The 19,603-nt window shown below is 37.1% G+C and overlaps 1 protein-coding gene across 1 annotated transcript in view; it reads right to left on the bottom strand.

The window, feature by feature from the left end:
- Cntn5 (contactin 5) overlaps positions 1-19,318 on the bottom strand; it is a 1,188,481-nt gene extending 1,169,163 nt beyond the window's left edge. The window contains exon 1 of the mRNA XM_087905876.1: positions 18,985-19,318. The gene's annotated coding sequence lies outside the window, so the exon portion shown is untranslated. The remainder of the gene's footprint in view (positions 1-18,984) is intronic.
- Between the last annotated feature and the right edge of the window lie 285 nt (positions 19,319-19,603).

Here is a 19,603-nt window from a genome sequence, read left to right as displayed (position 1 = left end):
TTAATTCTTTCTAAAATGCAAAGCAGAGAAAATGAAAGTGATCTGAGTCAGAAGAAACTTTGGAAAACTCTGTAGAGACTTCAACGTCCAGTCTTTCCCCATTGACCTTACTCATGCAGTTAGCAGCAGGGGCAGGGCATTCGCACTGACTGGAACACAGTCTTCCTGTCATTAGGAATGTGCATCCTTTTTCCCTTTGCCAGTCTTTATCTGGTAGATAAGTGTACATACTTATTTCATGAAGTTTCATTCTGCAGTGGCACCTTGCTTCTGCTTGTTCCTGTAATGACTTCCGGTTGGAGGAGGCAGGCTGTCCATGCATGCCAGTTAGCAAAAGAGAACAGATTCAATTCAGTCACATTTCGGTGGGTAATGTAAGATTTCTGTTACAATCCGATATTTGGAAATTGGCTGTCCTCTTTCCTTTCTTTCTTTAGGTCAGATGGATTTGAGGATGCAGCTAAGTCAGCTAATGCCACCATTGAGTCATACCCTCCTGCTTAAGTCAACTTCACAAATAAACTTCACTTTAAGAGAAACTCATATTATGAAAGATGGGAAGTGGGTATAAGTTGCTCGTATGGAATCTCCAGGATGTGAACAGTGATTTGCCTTCAGCCCTAGTGTTCTCAACAGCGCGCTCTACTGGTCCCCAGGAACAATGCATCTACCTAGTGTGCATCTGCAATCATCCGTAGCTGAGAGACCTTGACAGCAGAGGCTGCAACAAACATTTAAAATTACCAGCCATCTTGACAAAATTAGCAGGATTTTTCATAAGGGTATTGTTTAATATAGACTATTTTACCCTAACCTGTTCAATGAACACATTTTATGCAGTGTGTGAGCCATGCCTAGTTTTCATAACAGAGAACGTGTGAGAGAGACATGGGCTTAAGAAGAAACTAAACGTTCACTTATTGTTGTTTGCTTGTGTTGGGCCAAAATTACCTCAGGGCCTGTACCTCGAAGTCTGTAGGACAGAGAAAAGCCTGGCTCGAGTTTGAAGGACAGTCTCAAAGCTACCGAGGGGGTCATGCGACAGCAAAATCTAGGTAGACGCCCCTCCAGCAAGAGGGAGGGCTTGGCTGTCTCTAATTGGCTGAAGGTACTCCCACATCACACCACGTTACTTAACCTACATAAAGTGATGCTCACAGTAATAAACTGAGTTCCTGCTTTGACTTGACTTCCTGTCGTCTCTGATTGTCCTACATCGTGGAGATACAGAAAGGGTGGATAATCACCTTTCCCTGAGGAATAAGGCTAAGGAGGCCTGGCAGCTTTAATGTGCTACCTCACAGACGTTGAGTATTACAGGGGCCTACACTTAGATACTGCCTGGCCAAGCAGAAGATGCAGGGCAGGTGTTTCCTGAGAGTTGAAAACTAGGGCTTCTCACAGGCACTCTAGGTACTAAGAATACAGTAACACACACATAGTACACACCGTATGGAGTCCATTTGCAACCATTTCTAATTTAGTAATCTAGTTAATGAAATTTGTGTGACACGTTTTTCACTAAAAATTTTCAGGAAGACTTTTGGATGTTCCCTTTAAATGTTTATTTTGTTTATACAGGTATTTCTGTGCGTAGATGTGTGTGCTTTAATGCATGTGCCTGCAAAGTTCAGCAGCAAACATCATAACTGGAGTTGGACTGATGGGCATTCTTGTGTGGCGATGACATGCATTCTTGCCTTCAGAGCCACCTTGTTTAGTCCCTTAGGTAAGAACTTTATTATAACATATGGAGTATTAAGAGTAGAAATTAAATAGGAAAACGTGAGTGAGTCTTTGCAGCGATGATTTTTTTTTCTTTAGAGTTGGTAAACAAGTCTACTATTTTGTTTTAAATGTTTAGTACCATGCCAAATGATGTCAGCAGAATTCATCCCCTCCCTTTGGTACCCTTACTCTGTCTTATGTTATCTAGAGGGACAGAGCCTATTTAGGAAAACTTTCAGAGCCATTCCAGTAATTCAGTGTTTGGAATGACCTTCAAAATTGTCTGTAACCTGATATCATGGCTTGATTTATTACCGTACTAATACAAGTTTGTGCACTGACCATGAAGCCTTCTGGACAAAATGCTACTAAAAGGGAAGAACTTTCAAACTGATGTTAAGTAACCCATCAGAAATTATATTAATTTTGGAGTTATATATGTTCACGACCTAGCTCATTTTGCTTTATTTTCAATTCATATGAACTGTTCTATTTCTCATAAAAATTACGTTCACTGCACAGTTTGAAATATGTTAAATACATAAAACAAAACTTGACACAATGTGAAAATATACCTCAAGTTTCCACTTCCAGTGGGTCAAACAATTTTGTACAACTTGTTAAAATGTGAATACTTGTAAGAAAATATTTGTGACAGTTGCAATATTTCAGATGTAAAAAAAGAGTACCTGTGTATACAATTTAGTGCTTCTAACAAGTCTCCATGTATCTGCAGTTGTTTTAAACCTAAGGCTTGATTGTTAGGGTAAAGTCTCAGCTCCTTGAAGACCAGCAATTTTAATGACTCAGAACCTGGATGAATTGAGTAGAATTTCCTGTATAAATTATTGTAAATTGGTGTGGCTTTGTATTTTTGGTCTTTAGAGCTATGTAAAGACTGTAAATTATCTCTTTAATGCCCAAATGCTATGTACATTTTTCATTGTAATCAAATGTCCTATTTTACAAGAATCACTGTGCAAGTATATTTGTGGTGTTCATTTTTTCTCTCAGATCAAATTATAGGATTAATATCATAATTTACATTTCTTCATTTTGATAAGTGCATGACAAGCTTATTTCATTAATGTAAGATGCATGAGCAGAAGGCAGTGTTATAAAAGTCTATGAAATAGCTACTTCCAATAATTAAATATCAGCTGTTAGTTTTGACAGCATACTTTTTGGTTTAGTGTATATTAAAATACCTCAGTATGTATTTACATTCTTATTTTGGTTAATCACTTAAAAATTGATAATGAGTACCATGTTTAAATTACAAAATTTCTCTCTGTGTTCATATTCTTTCAGTAGAGAAATAAAAATATTATTTTTATTGATGGGTGAATACTGATGAGAACTATTTAATAGAAACTGTCTGCTATGGACATCATGTATATATTTGAACACTAAGTAACTTCCAGTTCAACACCATTTCATGAAATTGGTTTTGAGATAAAGAGGGAAATAATCTGTGACATTTGAGATGCTATTGAAGAGGTAAATTCTAGTTCTGTTTGAAAGCATTTGGGGTCTGGGAATGGACAAGTTATATACTTTAGTACTGAGTGAGATTTGATACTTTTATTTTTAATATTTTTCCTTTTGTTTGAGGAAAGACATTGTATGTAAGATTAATATGCTATATTGAGTAAGTAGCAAAAATATGATGAGCAGGGGAAACCTTTCTTGTTTTGAGAACTTTGCTAGGGCGATAAGGAAATTGTCCTACTCTTCTCATCCTTGGGTAAGGTGGGAAGCAATCAGCAAAGACTGTTTGAGAATATATACTTATCAAATACATAATAAAATTGCAGCATTGTGTCTTTTCCCAAGAAAGGGGTCAAGCACAAGTTTAACTTACAATGTATACTCTTTCTCTGAGATACTTTCGAGATTATTGAATTTCACTTTGAACCTGATTGACTTGATATATATTTATAAAATAAATTCTATATAGCTTTTTTTTTTGGATGACCCTTGCTACAATAGTTTTTCCTTGTGGCTAACACTGTAAGTCTTAATGAGTTTTTGTGGTATTTGGATGCAGATGTGAATGCAGAAGGAACTTGCTTTACTTCTGTCACTGAGGTAGTTTACTGTCAGAATTTGTTTCCCACTGGAACACCTTTTCCATTTTCTCCAACACCTTCTGTGTAAGTGGCAACTTGATAAAATGGCGTCAAGCTTCCCGATTTTCATCTCTGTTCGATTGAGAAAATACTTAAGTGATAGTTCTTATCTGATCATCTCAGCCTTGCCTGGTTCTCATCCTCTGTTCTATTGAGAAAATATTTATGTGAGAGTTCTTATCTGATCATCATAGCTGTGTGAGACTAACCCTGAGCAGAACGTATCTGTCTGCCACCCAACAAGCCACCCCTCAACTACCCTCCACCCAAAATGAAGCAAAGTTAAATGAATCCATAAAATTCATTTCAAGTTTTAAAAATCTGTTTCTTCGATACTCGGTGAAGCCAAACATTCTTTCTTATCATGACATTTGTATTCACATATGTGTATGTGTGCACACAAAAGGATTGTAAGAATATACAGCGTAGGCACGTGGAGTTCAGAGATCAATATTTGTGTCTTCCTCAATAGCAGTATATCTTATTTTTTTGAGAAACACTGTCTTACTGTGAGGGGAGCTTGCTAATTTGTCTAATTTGATTGGCCAGTGAGCTTCAGTGACCCGTCCCTCTACTTCTCCCCAGCATTTTGATTGTACCTAGAATGCTCTGGCTTATGTGGGTCCTGGGCGCTGAACCCGGCCTCTCATGCTCTTTCAGCAAGCAGCTTAGAGCTGTGATCCTTTCCTGCTCCCACCCATTTCCCTGAAACTGCCTCTAGACATTTTGGGACATGGAAAAGCACTCTTTTTACATGGGCACCACAGACTTCATTAGGATATCTGCTTCTCAAAACAAAGACCAAAGACGCAGGACAACAGTTTCTGTAGGGCTTCTGCATCCCCGCTACCTGGAAAATGACAGCGAGAAGGCAGTTTTAATGAGGGGATGCAGGAAGTATGCAACCGTGGCTGACGATTTTGTGTCTGACATCTTAAAACTTTCTGTGCCCCCTTGATCCTCAAAGAAAGTCATGGTCTTTGATTTCACGTTTGCTGTTAGTGTTTTTATTGAGGCAAAAAGAATGCGATGAATAACAGAATTCAGAGTTTTAGCTGTTAGTGTTTTTATTGAGGCAGAAACAATGTGATGAATGCCTGGCCTTCTAAGCATCTATAGTGATAAAAAAAAAAAAAAAAAAAAAAAAAAAAAAGAATGTAGAGCGCTGGCTCTCTCCAGTCCAACAGTCCTCCCTGTTGATAACACCAAGCTTTTTATCCAGAGGGACTGGTTGAGAGATTTGTTCCTTAAGGCAGAGAAGAAAAATGCAGAACACCAAGAAAAGGTTTAAGAGCAGGCTCCCAGGCATGAAGACAATCGATCAGTGAACTCAAACGGGACTTTGGTATTTCTCCGAGGTTACTATAACCAGTTTCTCTGACAGATCTCTCTCTCTCTCTCTCTCTCTCTCTCTCTCTCTCTCTCTCTCCCTCCCTCCCTCCCTCCCTCTCTCTCTCTCTCTCCCTTTTTTCCTTCTTTATTGTTTATGCCTATTATCTATTCATAAACTTGAGACATTGAATTGCTGGATCATATTTTGTCAGAATAGAGGCAGGAAAACACTTTCATAACATTGCAGTCATACTTGATTTAAAAATCTTTTAAACCAAACTCTGAAAGAATAGTTGCCTAAAATTAATTTGTAAAGAAGTGGGGCACATCTACTCCATTTTCTCCTATGTCGCTAGTAATTTTGCTAGCTGATAGATTAAGTGTGATGTTTAGTAGCATTTAAAAAAAAAAGAACATCAATTTTTACTAAAATTTAGATAGTCTCAAGTATTTTTTAAGACATGTTAGCCTAGTTTTCAGAAATACATATTACTACAGTTTCACAAGTAGGAAAAGATAAATCACAGAATTATTCATTTTATTGATATTTTTAAGTCAATGTCAAGCCTCAACTTACAATACATATAAGAATGCTTACTGAGAATTATTCTGGGTCATGCTATAACAAGAGCAGTTTTCTCACATTCAGTGGTTATTAATGCTGATGTATTTGGGGGATTACAATATGCAACATGTGTTGTGTGAAGACTTCAGCACAAATACTACGCAAAACAGTTTGTAAAACTGACCAACATTCTTGGTGGAAAAGAAAGTTTTTAATTTACATTTTCATTTGCTTACTGAGACATTGGGAGAATCAGGTCGGGGAGAACAAATATTGTCAACAAATGTGAAAATTTGGAAAATATAAAGAAAGGTTTTGTGCTCATGTAGTTCAATCAGAAAGACAAAATACTCATGGTTCCTGGCAGTCTGAGACAGTGTGCTGGAGAGTTGCATGTCAATTAGATACAAGTCAGAATTATCTGAGAAGAGGAAACCTCAGCTGAGAAAATGTCTCCATAAGACAGGCATGTAAATAATCCTGTAAATCATTTTCAGAATTAGTGATTGATGGGGGAGGGCTCAGCCCATTGTGGGAGGCATTATCCCTGCCATGGTTGTTTAGGTTTTATAAGAAAGTGGACTGAGTAAGTCAAGATGAGCTAGCAGTTAAGCAGCACCCTTCCATGGCTCCTGCCTGCTTTCACTGCCCCTTTTTAATTCCTGTCCCGACTTCCCTCAGTTACTTGAAAGTGTAATTGAAATAAACCCTTTCTTTACAGAGTTGCTTTTGGTGATGGTGTTTCATTGCAGCTATGGTAAGCATAAATAAGCCAGGGGTGCCTAAATCATTCCTGTGTGGCTCTCAAACAGGTCCAGGCAGATGGGGAATGCTGTCCTAAGCAGAAGGAATCATTAAAGTTTGTCAAGCAGAAAAACACAAGCAGACTAAGATGACGAGAGCAGAGCAAAAGGCAGACTGGAGAAAGAGTTTCCAGGGAAGAATCCTGCACCAGCTGAGATGAGAGGCCATTGGAAGCTTGGCTGAACACAGGGGAAGGATTAGCCTTCTTCTTCCTACCCAGGCTGAATGCTCTTCTTTTGGCTATTCCTGCACTGACTCTTTTGCCCACACTGATGAGAGAGAGGAAGGGGTTTCACTTTATGCATATGTATTGGGTTCATCACAGGCATGAATTTTCTTTCTTAGTAAATTTGGTGGTGACTCAAACTATTTCAATTGAATTCTTGCTTCATTCCTCTTCTTGTTTCTATTATCAGGTAAAATAAATAGGGGAAAGATATAACTCTCACAATGTTAAACTTGAGAATGGACACAAACATTAACCTCAGACAAAGAAAAGATGTTCATGATATTAACATAAATGAGAACAATATGAGATACTTTTTGTGTGTTCTCTTGGAACACAGAGGGAGCTGGATAACACACCGGGAATACACACTGGGAATACACATGCACCAACATACTGACAAAGGAAATCTTACTGGCTTTATCTGTGTAGGGAAATTTGGCAGTGAAATTAAACTTTCAAATGAAAATTCTCATTAACCTAGGTGCCACTCCCAGATCTAACTAAATATAACTAAAAATTCACATATGCGTTTTCACTTCACATATATTTGATTTCATATATGGGATTGAATTTATCGATAATTTCATGGAGGGGTTTATAAGGCATTATAGACTTACCATGGAATAGTCTATGTGTACACAGATATAGTTCAAATGCTATGCAGATAACCAAATACAATAAAAGTGTAACATTTGGAAGAATGAATGTATAAAAGTGTGAAGGGATGGCCAATGTCAGAAAGGTGGGACTGGGCAATCAAAATTTCTGCCTCCCCCATATTGATATAATAAGGGACAGCAGACATATAAGAACATAATTAGCAGCAGTTATAATCTGGAAAAATGAATTGAAATCATGATGTCTTGGTACCAGACGTGTGCTAAGATGTCACAGACGTACTGCATAAGCAATTCTAGACTTTGACAAAGGGAAGAAAAAAATAAGTCCAAATATACTAACTTAGGAAATGTCAGTTCATGTTCCCAGGACTGAAAATACAGCAGAGGACAATCAAGACATTGAAACAAAACTATTTACATGATTCACGTTGTTCCTTTCTAAATAAGTGTCTCCCCAGAGAAAACCACTCTCAGGAAAAGTTGACTGCTTTTTCATGCTCCTCCCAGTCATGGCGACAGTTAATAATATACAGGACTATGAAGTATCTGTTGACAGATATATGAATAAATAAATACACACAACACACTATATTTTATTAGCTTTTAGGCCAATTCTTGCCAATTTTACAAAATTAAGGTAAAAGGAGATGCAAAAAATATTGTTCATTCAATCAAGCATCTTCTTTGAGAGACACAGTACTTTGTGATATTCAAATCTGCAACACCTGCGGTGTTGCAGATCACTCATGGCTAACAGGAAATAGCCTGGATCCTACTGAAGCAATTCTTCTACTTCACTGAAACCATCAGAAGTGAAACATTAGAAGAAAAGTTTGTTATGATTCATTTTTGTTTCTGGAAAGCAAATCTATGAAATATTGCCTTTCCGTGAACCATCCTAGAAATGATATCTGTATCATTTTTCATTTGAGAAAAAGAAACTGAGAAGAGGCATGGATTTATAGAGATTTTTCATTTCTCCATGTACAAAACTGATTTTACCTGGAGTGTTTGAGATAAAATGATAAAACTGTACCTAATAATGTCATTCCTTCAGATGAAAGAGAAATTTGCCCTATTCAATCACTAGTCATCAGCAAGAAATTAACATTTCAAGATGATAATTCATTTTAGAAATGCTCCACACTTTTTCTTAATTAAAAAAAAACCTGTTGTGTCTTATTATGTGGAAGCAATCCGCCATGTAGAGTTTCTGCAGTCAAAAAACATTGAAAGAAAATAACATGGCACACCCTTCCTCTGCCTAGGTACCATCTCAGAAATACTATGCCTATGGAGAACATATGGTTTTTGAATGCTTGACTCAGAAAAGAATAAATGGCATATTTGTATCTTTAAATTTTTTTCTCATAAGACAAATCCATTTAGAAATGCAGCTCTGTTTCTGATGAACTATCACTCACTAAGAGGGTATTTTTATTAGCTCACAGTAGAAACACATACTTAATCCACACTGAAAACAATGCAATTGCCTTTCTTAAGTCTCTTATTTGAATTTCTTGATCTTACTTCTATTTTTGTTTCGTTGAACATTTACATATCCTGTAACATTTTATCACAGTTGTTAGAAAGAGACTGTTATTACTTGTTTCTACTACTCCTTTATGTTTTAAATTCTATAATAGATTAGTTAGTAAATATTTGATGAAGAGACTGATTGGTTGTGTAGATATGATACACCACTTAAAGTGGCATGAGACTTACCAAATAAATAATAAAATATATTTGCTTTAAAACTCTTATTGCCAAAGTCATCAAGACAAAGCCAAGACCAAACAAACTCAGCATAGCAATATATTTGATTATCACTTGTAGAAAAAAAAATTGTAAAATTTATTTGTACTCAAATTAAGGTTATACATTTGCTTTAAAATTCAGCTACTATTTCACCATATAAAAAGCCAGTTTAAATTTGTGTTAGTCGATCTGCCTTGTATTCCATTGTATATACATACTTACATAGATATGCAAAAATAGCTAATGAAAGAAGAGGCTAAGAATTTGAAGGAAAGTTAGAAGTGATGTGTGGGAGGGAGGATTTGCAGGGAGAAAGAGAAAGGGAGAAATGTTTTAATTGTACTACAACCTTAAAAATAAAAAATAATTAAAAGACACTTTATTAGATTGCTTTTAAAGTAGTAAAGCTCATAACAAAATGGAAGAAGGCAATGGTTGGACATGTGAGTGTAGTCTGCATCATTTTGCTATCACACAGTATTCAAAACCATCTGCCTGACTTCAGAATTAGAATCTGTGATGTAACAATACTGCGAAAGATCACTAAGGTTTCATTTCTTCACAGTGAAAACAACAAAACAAAAACCATCCTAAAAGAGACGGTGAAACTCAGTAGGTGCAAATAAAATCATCCAACGAGAAACCAGGACATGAAATTATTACTGGCAATCGTAGATGGTACAACAGTGACCTAGGAAAAGAGTTTATCTTCAGAAAGCTAAAATGCTAATATTAATGTCTATTCAGGTAGAATTAAAATCATTGTTTTACTTCTTAAAATTCTAAGCTAAAACCTTGAAGTTACATTTATCTTAGCTTCCAAATGAAAAAAAGTAATCATTTTCAAATCTCTACAGCCCTCCAAATGCATTTTTCTAAGTTTCATGGTAAGTTGGATTCTTTCTGAAGCGTTTTTTTTTTTGTCTCATTCCCTAGTGACTGTGGATAGTAGGTTATGATAATCTTTCCAGAAAATGGAGGAAGTTTTGTGTCATGAAGAGAAACACAGTGGAAGCAGCTCTAACAGCTTCAGACAGGAACCTAACAAAACCAGAGGCTCTCTGGGAGCACAGCAACTGCGCTGCTGAGGGTTTTTGTTTGTTTGTTTGTTTGTTTGTTTATTTTTTTGTATAGGGCAGGGTGAGTTCACGCTACTGTTCTGTGCAGTTGTGTCTTTCAATTCACTCCCTTCTCAAGGCCTTCACACCAAGAAAGACACCAATGACACTGGAGCAAAACCTGAGCTCTTCAAATTCACTTATTGTCACTTTCTAAGAGACTCATAAACAGAGGGAAAGAAAGGCAGTGTACTGCCCAGTTTATACATGGGACAATAACTTTTTATAAAATGCCAAATCTTGTTGAGAAAGATGTTATCCACTTAACTTAGAACCAAGTCCCGCTCCTCTGGTTGCCACTTTAAAGCTTCACTGAAGGAAGCCCCAAGCATTTATCAGATTTCCCCACTGTGACACGTTTGGATTTTCTTCCAATTGAAAGCAAATCTTTGTCTAAAATTACAAGATGTTCAAGTCTTAATAATTCTATTTGAGGAGACAGTTCAAACCACCTCACAAGGGACATTTCTGTTTCTACAAGATCTACAGTGGACGACAGCTTCAGAGCCACCTCGTCTAGTGTAGTTTCTTTTCCTTCCCTCCCCTCCCTCATCCTCTACCCCAACTGCATCCTTCCTTCCTCGCTTTTCTCCCCCTTCTCAATTTCTTTTTTATTTCTGAATACCAGACTGCCACAGAACATTTTATATAGCCAAGAATCAACCTGAATTCTACATAATACTGCCTTCACACCTCAAGTTATGGGCTCACAGGAATGCACCATCATGCCATGCAGATTTGGTACTGAGATCAGAACACATAGTTTTATCTGTGCTAAGCAAACACTCTGCAAATTGAGCTATATTTCAATCCTATTTAGCGTACATTCTTGATTTGTTATTACACTGTTTTATTTTGAATGTTTTTCCTTCTCTGTTTAAGACCATAATTAAATCCCACCTTAGTACTAACGTCACCAATAGTACTAAGTTTGAAAGAAATTCCTGTAAATTATTTGAATAAATGATTATAGAGTCAACAATTAATTGACACTAAAGCTTTAAAGATTTTTGACCTTCCCTTCCACACTGATCAAAACCTAAGAAAAACAGAAATTTTTTTCATAGTTTAAGAGCTTGAGACTTTGTGATAGAATGAGAATCAAACTAATCATAAAATTTTCCTATGGTAGCTGGGTGGTGGTGGCTCATGTCTTTAATCCCAGCACTTGGGAGGCAGAGGCAGGCAGATCTCTGTGAGTTTGAGGCCAACCTGGTCTACAAGAGCTAGTTCCAGGACAGGCTCCAAAGCTTCAGAGAAACCCTGCCTTGAAAAACAAAAACAACAACAATAAAAAATAGCTATAGATATACTATAGTGATATGCTACGGATATGATTACTGTTAGTAATCTGAAAATTCTTATTTTATTATTTAAAGTTAAGTTTTGTTATATATTATCAGAATCAAATGGCCACTGTTATTATTATGTGACAAAAAATGTTTTAGGGACTTAAATTATATATATATATATACATATATATATATTATAGTGTATATATACAGTTATATACACTATAATCTAGACAAAAGTCTAAAATTTAAATTCTGAATCTTCTATGCCATCCCACTCATTTATGTTGGTTCAGTAGATCTTAGAACAACTTAGTAGAAAATTTCTTAGACTCTGGGAAATAAATAGAGCAAGCACAGAGCCAGGGTACACATGAAGTAGGCCAACCTGGGAGGATTCCGTGGAGAAACAAAACCACAGCAACCTCCAAAGAGCACAGCAGAAAGTTCTCGTGGCTGTAAATATTGGTGTGTGCATTCACTCCCACTTTGTCCTTTATCCACTTTTTATCCTTTAATTTTTACTTTGAGCAGCAACCTAACACAACAGCCTATGAAAGTAATTACTTCCGAATCTACTTTCGAGCTTTCCAGGACTCTGACCCAGTGCATTGCATAGAGACAACAGACCTTAAAATGTGAAGAGCAGATAAATACAACCAGACATTTTAGCATAATCTGTATTGCAAACTTTCATATTATCTAACTTCAAAGACTGGTCTTAAATCTCAAGTAGGCACCCTTTTACTAAGATGACTGAAAGAACTGAAACATGTTTTAGGAAAATAAGCCTCCAAATAAATTAATATCAATGAATGCCAAGGATTGCTCAGTCATTGAATATGGGGGTTGTTTTGTATTTTCTACAGGAAATACCTGCATAGAGCTAAAAATCCCAGGCTTAGGGCAGATAAATCAGTCCAACCACACCCTTTACTTCTTCTATAACACACTTAGTTTGTGAACCTCTAATATTGCATACTTAAAGGAAAGAAATCCTTAAAATTTGAATGAATTCTTATTGACACATATACAAATTTGTAACAATTTAAATATGAAAGATTCAGTACAAGTAATCATTAAAATAATTATATATGAGAAAATCTAGTAAGTAATAGAACTGGCATCTTCTTTGCACTGAAATTTTTTAGCATATATATTCATTCTAAAATAATTTCTATTATTCAGATGACCGCAGAAGAACTTTGCTGCAGATAATGTCTAAATATATTACAGATTTTTTTTTACCATTTTAACATTATAATAATAAAACCCACAATTTATATGCAACTTGACAGTTGAATTTTAAAACTCTTATGCAAAGAATATTTTCAAAGATATGTTTTCTGATTCACTATCAATGCTCCCTTCAATAATGCTATGATTTCAAACAGTTAACGGTTTAAAATTTAACTAAAAATTGAAAATGCACTGAAATTTTCTTACTCCCATTTCCCACTAATTCTTGTGTCATTAAGTTACATGTTGAGCATTTATTATTCTAAATTTATCTCAATTTCCTTAGATAGAATTTCAAGGCATTTTTCATAAGATGACTGTTGAATGTCTCTTAAGTTTGCTGATGAAAGCTATCATCACACATCTGGGATGGTCCTCCTTTGGTCATTGGTCCCCAGCATCTCCCTCTCAGTTAATTTTAAATATACTTACATGCTAACCCTTCAAATCTTAAAGGCCAACATTTGTCAGGTAATCAGTGAAAACAATGGAAGTTCAATCGCTACATGTCAATCTAATTTAATGCTACAACATGCTTTGGAATATAAAGAAGACCTAGAACATTACTTGTGGAGGGCCGGACCACATTCTCCATTGCTTCTAGGAACAAAGGTAGAGATTGACCTCTGTGACCCCAAGGTGTGGCGGCACACGCCTTTAGTCCTGATGCCTGGGAGGCAGAGACAAGCAGATCTCTGTGAGTTCAAGGTGATGTAGCACACGCCTTTAATCCCAGCGCACGTGCTTTGTAACTCTCTACCGTCCCTGCCTACTCCCGAGGCATCATCTGGGATAATGGGCAGTGGACCCATCCAAGAGTGACACGTCAAAAGCGAGAACTGTTTCCTTTATAAGGGTTGGGTTCCATCTTATCTGGGTCTCCGCCATGTTGGCTGATGCCCGCTCTCCCAAGGGGCATTAAAGCTTTACTGCAGAAGTATCCTATGTGTACCGCGTGGTTCTTGCTGGCGAGACGGTAGCGCGGGACAATTACTAATTTTCCTAACTACAGCTTTTTATCCCTGTAAGTTACTACTTCACTTTTTTGTGTCACCATTAATTAATCTTTATGACAGACACGGGGAAAAAAGAGTTATGTGTGCAACCTCCCAAGACTTAATGGCATTCTTCTGTCATGTTTTTCTGTTCTCTCAGAGTTTGCTTTTCATCAGTGACTCAAAATATTTGTCCGTGTTTAAGAAAAAAGTCAGTTTAGCATGAACTAATATAACCGCCAACCAAACTTTGTCTTTAGAACGGCACCGTTGGTGTAAGCCTAAGGACAGCTTTAAACACAGCAGCTCTGGGTCCCTTCTAGAGCTGTCAACTGAAGTGTTTCTAGCTGAAAACATTAAATAAAATAAAATAATCACTAATAAGTGTCTCCATATTTTGTTGGACAATAGAAAATGTCGTAAAGCTAATTTGGTAAAGAATTTGAAGAATTATATTTCAAAATAATTAAATAATTCATAAGACAAACCTGTGTGATTTAAACATGGAATGTTTTATAAGTTTTCGGAGATAGCTTGGACACTTAAATCAGTTCAGTGGCCCAGTGAACCATACAGAGTTAAATGAAGATGAAATGTTAACAAAACAAAAGTGATTTTCCAGTCTTAAAATTCCTATCATCACCTACTATGTCTTCTCATTAATATTAATTGAACCAGTAGGAAATTTGTGCATAATTCTGTAATGTCAAAGTCTGAGGTACAATAGTGTCTCAGCTAGTACTGAATCATTGAAAGGGAATTCTTATATTAAACTGCATGGGAGATCTTAGTTAATTTCAAACAGATCACCTATATTCTCTTACTGTTGTGTTTACATTTGGTTTAATTTAAAGAAGGATGTCTTTTCGTTAAAATGTACTTGTAAATGTGAACCTCAATATCGGCAAAGCTAGAGATGAAATTTGATAAATTGGAAAGTAAATTTCTCATGAAATTGCCCATTTATCACTTAGTCCCTGTCAACACCTGTGATAACACATACTAAATGTGTAGTGATTAGGGACATTATGGGAAATGACGAGGTACTTCGAGACCTTGTCAAGAAATCACATCTGCTGTTTAAACTCCTACTGAGTGTTCCTACTAATATTATGAATATCACAGTAGTAATACTGTGGTCCACCTTGACCACGGATGGTATTAGCTAGATTTCTTTTCCAAAACCTTTTTGCTGCAGTTACTATGGGATAGGAGTGGAAGATAACTCCTCCTTCTAAGTGCTTAGCACCTACAAAGATAATGAGACCAGTGGATTCCTATACTCCTATCATTTTTGTATATGTAATAAGACTTTTCTATCCAATAGTTAAAAAACAACTTTTTGTGGCAAAGATAATTGAATCACTTTTATTGGCATTCTGGTCCCAAATCCAGCTGCCAAAAACTCAGATAAACTTCACAAGTTCCCATCATAATGGAGACAGAAGCAGGCTCACACTTCTTAACTTGCAAAAGGGATTACCAATCTGTGTTAGTATAAACACACACACACACACACACACACACACACACACACACACACACACACACACAGGTTGCTGTACTTTTAAACAGACCTGAAGTCTTTGGTCTGTACATCCTGAGTTATGAACTATTTGGAACTCCACCTAGCATCCTTGTAACACAGGGTGCTGTCAATTTCTTAAGAGAATCTATTGACAAATTTTAAGAACTAGCAACCCAGGCTGCTGGGTTCTTCAGGTCATTATGGATTTTGAAGGAATTACTGTGCTGATTTTAACACCATCTTCATAACAATGTACTCAGTGTTGCCCAATGAACCTTTATTTTGAACTGGTTAAAATATGACAGTGATCGAAGCAATCTGAGATTAAGGAACACACAATTTATGAAGATGGCAGTGGGTGCACATTGACACCACTTTTTCCCAGGTTGTGAGGAGTGTCATTCATTGCCTGTAGTGGGAAGAGAGAAATTCCTGCTCCCTGGCCAGGTGCTTGCCTTTCTGAACAGGGCAGAAGGGCTTCACCGGCAGACTTAGGTTGCATCATGCTTCAGAGCATATGCTCACACACTTTGCTTTTTAAATCATGGAATCAATAGTGGTAAAAAAACACCTACATTTAAGATAGGCAAAAAGAAACTAGACTGCAAAACAATGTAAGTTTTATAAATAATTTTAGAAAAGCAAGTTCAATGACTTTAACTCAGGAAAAATAACTTTGATTAGATAATGTAATTATAACCCATGACTTTTTAAATAGTGAATCTATATTAACTAAAGCCATTTAAAATTATCCTAATAGCCATTGCATTGAAACAGTATATTTTATTGACTTCAAATGCAAGCCATTTATTAGAAAATTTAGTTTCAGAGTAATTGAAAAATTAGTATATTTATCATAACTTACTAATTACATACATAGAAATATTCAATACTCTTTAAGAGTAGGAAGATTAGAAATGTTTATAATCCAAATTTAAGTGTTAAGGACTTTTAGAAGCTTCATTACTTTTTAAAGTGAACCAACCTCTAATGTGGAGTTATCGATCACAAGGTCTCAGGAAACAGACCTGCAGGAATGTGACAGCTCTGAGCATCCAACCAGTTTCTCTCCTGCTCTAAAGAGCCTAAAAGTTCATGGAGATCTTAACCGAGCCTTAACACTGTCTAGAAAACATCATCTCAGCAAGAAAACTGGCTTACTGCTGACAGTCATATTCCATGAGCTCTTTATGCCAGAATTAGAGAATCTAAACACATAGATGCATGTATGTCTTTTAAGATAAACCTAATGTCAATCTTCTAAAGCATTAAAATAAAATTCATAGGTAATAAAAATAATAGGTAGTCAGGTAGGTATGATGATGTGGATGAAGTAAATTGTAATCATTCAAATATCTCATCTTTGTTAAAATGTTAGGCATTATGTCTGCTATCAAATGTGTTTAGCATTCCTGACATATATATATATATCAGAGTCATCTTCACAATAACATAAGTAAACAACTTGTGATTTTATTTTAATATATACAAAAATGAACCTTTTATTTTATCAGCAAGTAAAGAAAAGTCCGCGATGCCTTTGCCAGCACAGCACTTCCTTGGTGTCTGATTCTGACAAGCACTCTGCCCTGCAATAACACCCTCTGATCCCGACTGTGAAGTCAGCTTGGCCAGCAAATCTTGAAGGTAGCACAGGTTTTACAAGTAGTAAAAGGACACTTAAGAAATAGATATCTGCAAACGAGTTCATCTTTTATGCTTTTAATGAATTAAAGTGTGAGTTTAATTATATTTCCATGCACAACTAGTTTGTGATTTTGAATGAATAAACAGGTTATAGTTGTAAAAGTTAAGCTTTTTTTCTCTTACTGCCCTATACCTACTAGGTTTCAGGCCCTCTAATGGTCAAAGCAATTTTACAAATCGTGAGAAATGTTCAGGTGTATCAGGCATCCATTTAAAAATTCCACAACTCTTTCCTCATACTTTCCCCCAAACTTTCAATGACATGGAAACTCCCAGCTATAAGTGTAGCATTTAGTTTATTATCAAAATAATTTTCATTTTTTAAACTTGTAAGTAATCTAACTTTCTGTTTAGTTGCATGTGGAACCAGAGATAAGTGTAAAAACTGTATTTTCCTCTGTTAGTTTGCAAAAGTTTTAGGTAACATTAAGAGGTACCCTGACACTTGTCTGCAAACCTTAACCTTTACATTAAACTTTCCATTGGTGGTGCAACCTCGTCCACTGTCGTCTGGCATTCCAGCTGAGATGATTCAGTCTTTTCTCTACATTACATATATTGTTTTAAATTTTGACTCTGAAATATGCTCTTTCTACAATTAGATTTAATTGACTTTTTAATACTACACATTTACTATTTTCACCGCCTTTCAAAATCTATGTGTGTTTATCATCTGATCAGTGTAAACATGCCTGCCAAGCCTAAGACTTGGGGTTTGTGCCTACGAAGATCTTAAATACTTTCCCCATTATGTGAGAAATTGTGGGAAAAACCATAGGGGAGTGTTCATCACTGGCCGCTGACACTTGGCAAGCCTTTCTTCATGTTCTAGCCTCAGTTTAGTCCTATTATTAGTCAGGATGCAGTCCCTGTAGCCCACTGTGACAGGTAAAGGGCAATTCAGTAGCTGTGCTGCAACCCAATAGCGACCAATGATATTTACAACATTTTGATAGTGTACCTCTCACGGTTTCATTTTTATGACCCTGCTATTTTAAGGTTTGCTACTGTGTTCATTCTTCTTTTTCATGGCGAAGATTCACAATCAGAGCAGAGAGCTGAGTTACCTAAGTGACTTCTCTTCAGAAAAAGCATATGAACTGAATGTGGGGGAAGCCGGACACAGAGAACACTAAAGTTCTCTTCCAAAACTGCCCTAAGACTACCACACCAAATTTCCTGCCTCGTGCTAAGTTTATATAAAATTATCCTGAAATATTAGTAGATTTTTATTATTTTGGAACAAAAACAATTTAATCAACCTAAATTTTTTAGGTTGTCAGAGCAGTACTCAGCTCACTGGCTATCACGGTCATAGAAATTTAAACTAATATTCTCTCCCTGTTTTCCGATAAAAATCAGAATTTGGAGCACGTATTCAGTAAACACATCTATGTATAACGTGCAGAGAAAAATAACTCAGCGTAATTCAAGGCACTGTTTTGTTTTTCCAGTTCCCAAACTTTGCAGAACTCTGCTTGAATCTTTACTGAATTTTAACAAGTTAACAGCACCGCTAGATTCTGTCTCTATTCTTAGATTGCTCAGTCTGTGAGATAGATGCTCATCCCTGACCTGAAAACCCCATCTAATTATTTCTTTTTTTTCTTAAACATTGTATTGCTTTAGTAAAAGTCACTCTTATCCATTCTAGCATTTGCTATCCCTAAATGTACTTGCTTCTATTTTTTCCCTCTTGTTTCGGTGGCCTTATAAGACACACAAATACTTGCTTCAACTTTTCAATATAAAATCCCAGCAGAGAAAAATACTGTCTTCCCGTCTTTAAACAAGTATCATTAGACATTTTTTATCTCTGGCAACAGCAAGAAAGGAAGGCTTTGCGGAAGCCACTGTGTCAAAACCCCTAAGTGGCTGGGAACCGAAGTGCACCATCACCGGGAGTAGTCAGCAGCAAAGGAATGCCAGCTACTTACCAATGGGATCTCAGCTGCCTCTGTCCATTTCGGGAACTCTCAATCCCGGTTTCCCATCCTCCTGCCCTGGGTGCAGCGTAGATGGATGGAGTAGTTCCTTCTCTGCTCCTCAGCCTGTGGCAGAACAGAAATCGCAGAGTTCTGAGTCCTTCACTGGGAATTCTCCTCCGGCTTGCCCTGCCTCTCCCAGCATAGGGGACCCAGGTGAGGCATCCTCCTGGCCACAGGCTTTAATGGCACTTGGCTGCCGGTTGTTGCACGGGGCGGAGGAGTTGGGAAATGCAGGCAGGTGCAGGTGGGCGCCTCCTCCCGCTGCTGCTCACGGCTCGCGCGGATGCTCCAAGGCGTCCACGAGCCCTGCACCGCGCGCCCTGACTGGCTGGGTCCCTCCAGGAGCGGCCCGCGCCCCTCCCGCTCAGCGCTGTCACCGTCGCCAGGCGCCTCGCTGCCTTGCGCTGCAAAGGCTCATTTAGCATGTCCCTGCCTGTAAAAGACTGTGTGCCTCAAGCAGGGCTTTGGATTTCTTTCTTTTTCACGTGGTACTTCACTCGCATCACTGGCCAACCGGTACCATCCCCCCACACCTTCTCTCCAAAGTGGGAAAGGCTGTTTACCCCTA

This window comes from Myodes glareolus, chromosome 4 (genome assembly GCF_982192425.1).
Source record: "Myodes glareolus chromosome 4, mMyoGla1.1, whole genome shotgun sequence".
Classification (NCBI taxonomy): domain Eukaryota; kingdom Metazoa; phylum Chordata; class Mammalia; order Rodentia; family Cricetidae; genus Myodes; species Myodes glareolus.
The sequence above is the reverse complement of the archived record's forward strand: the minus strand, read 5'-3'. Positions and strand labels throughout refer to the sequence as shown.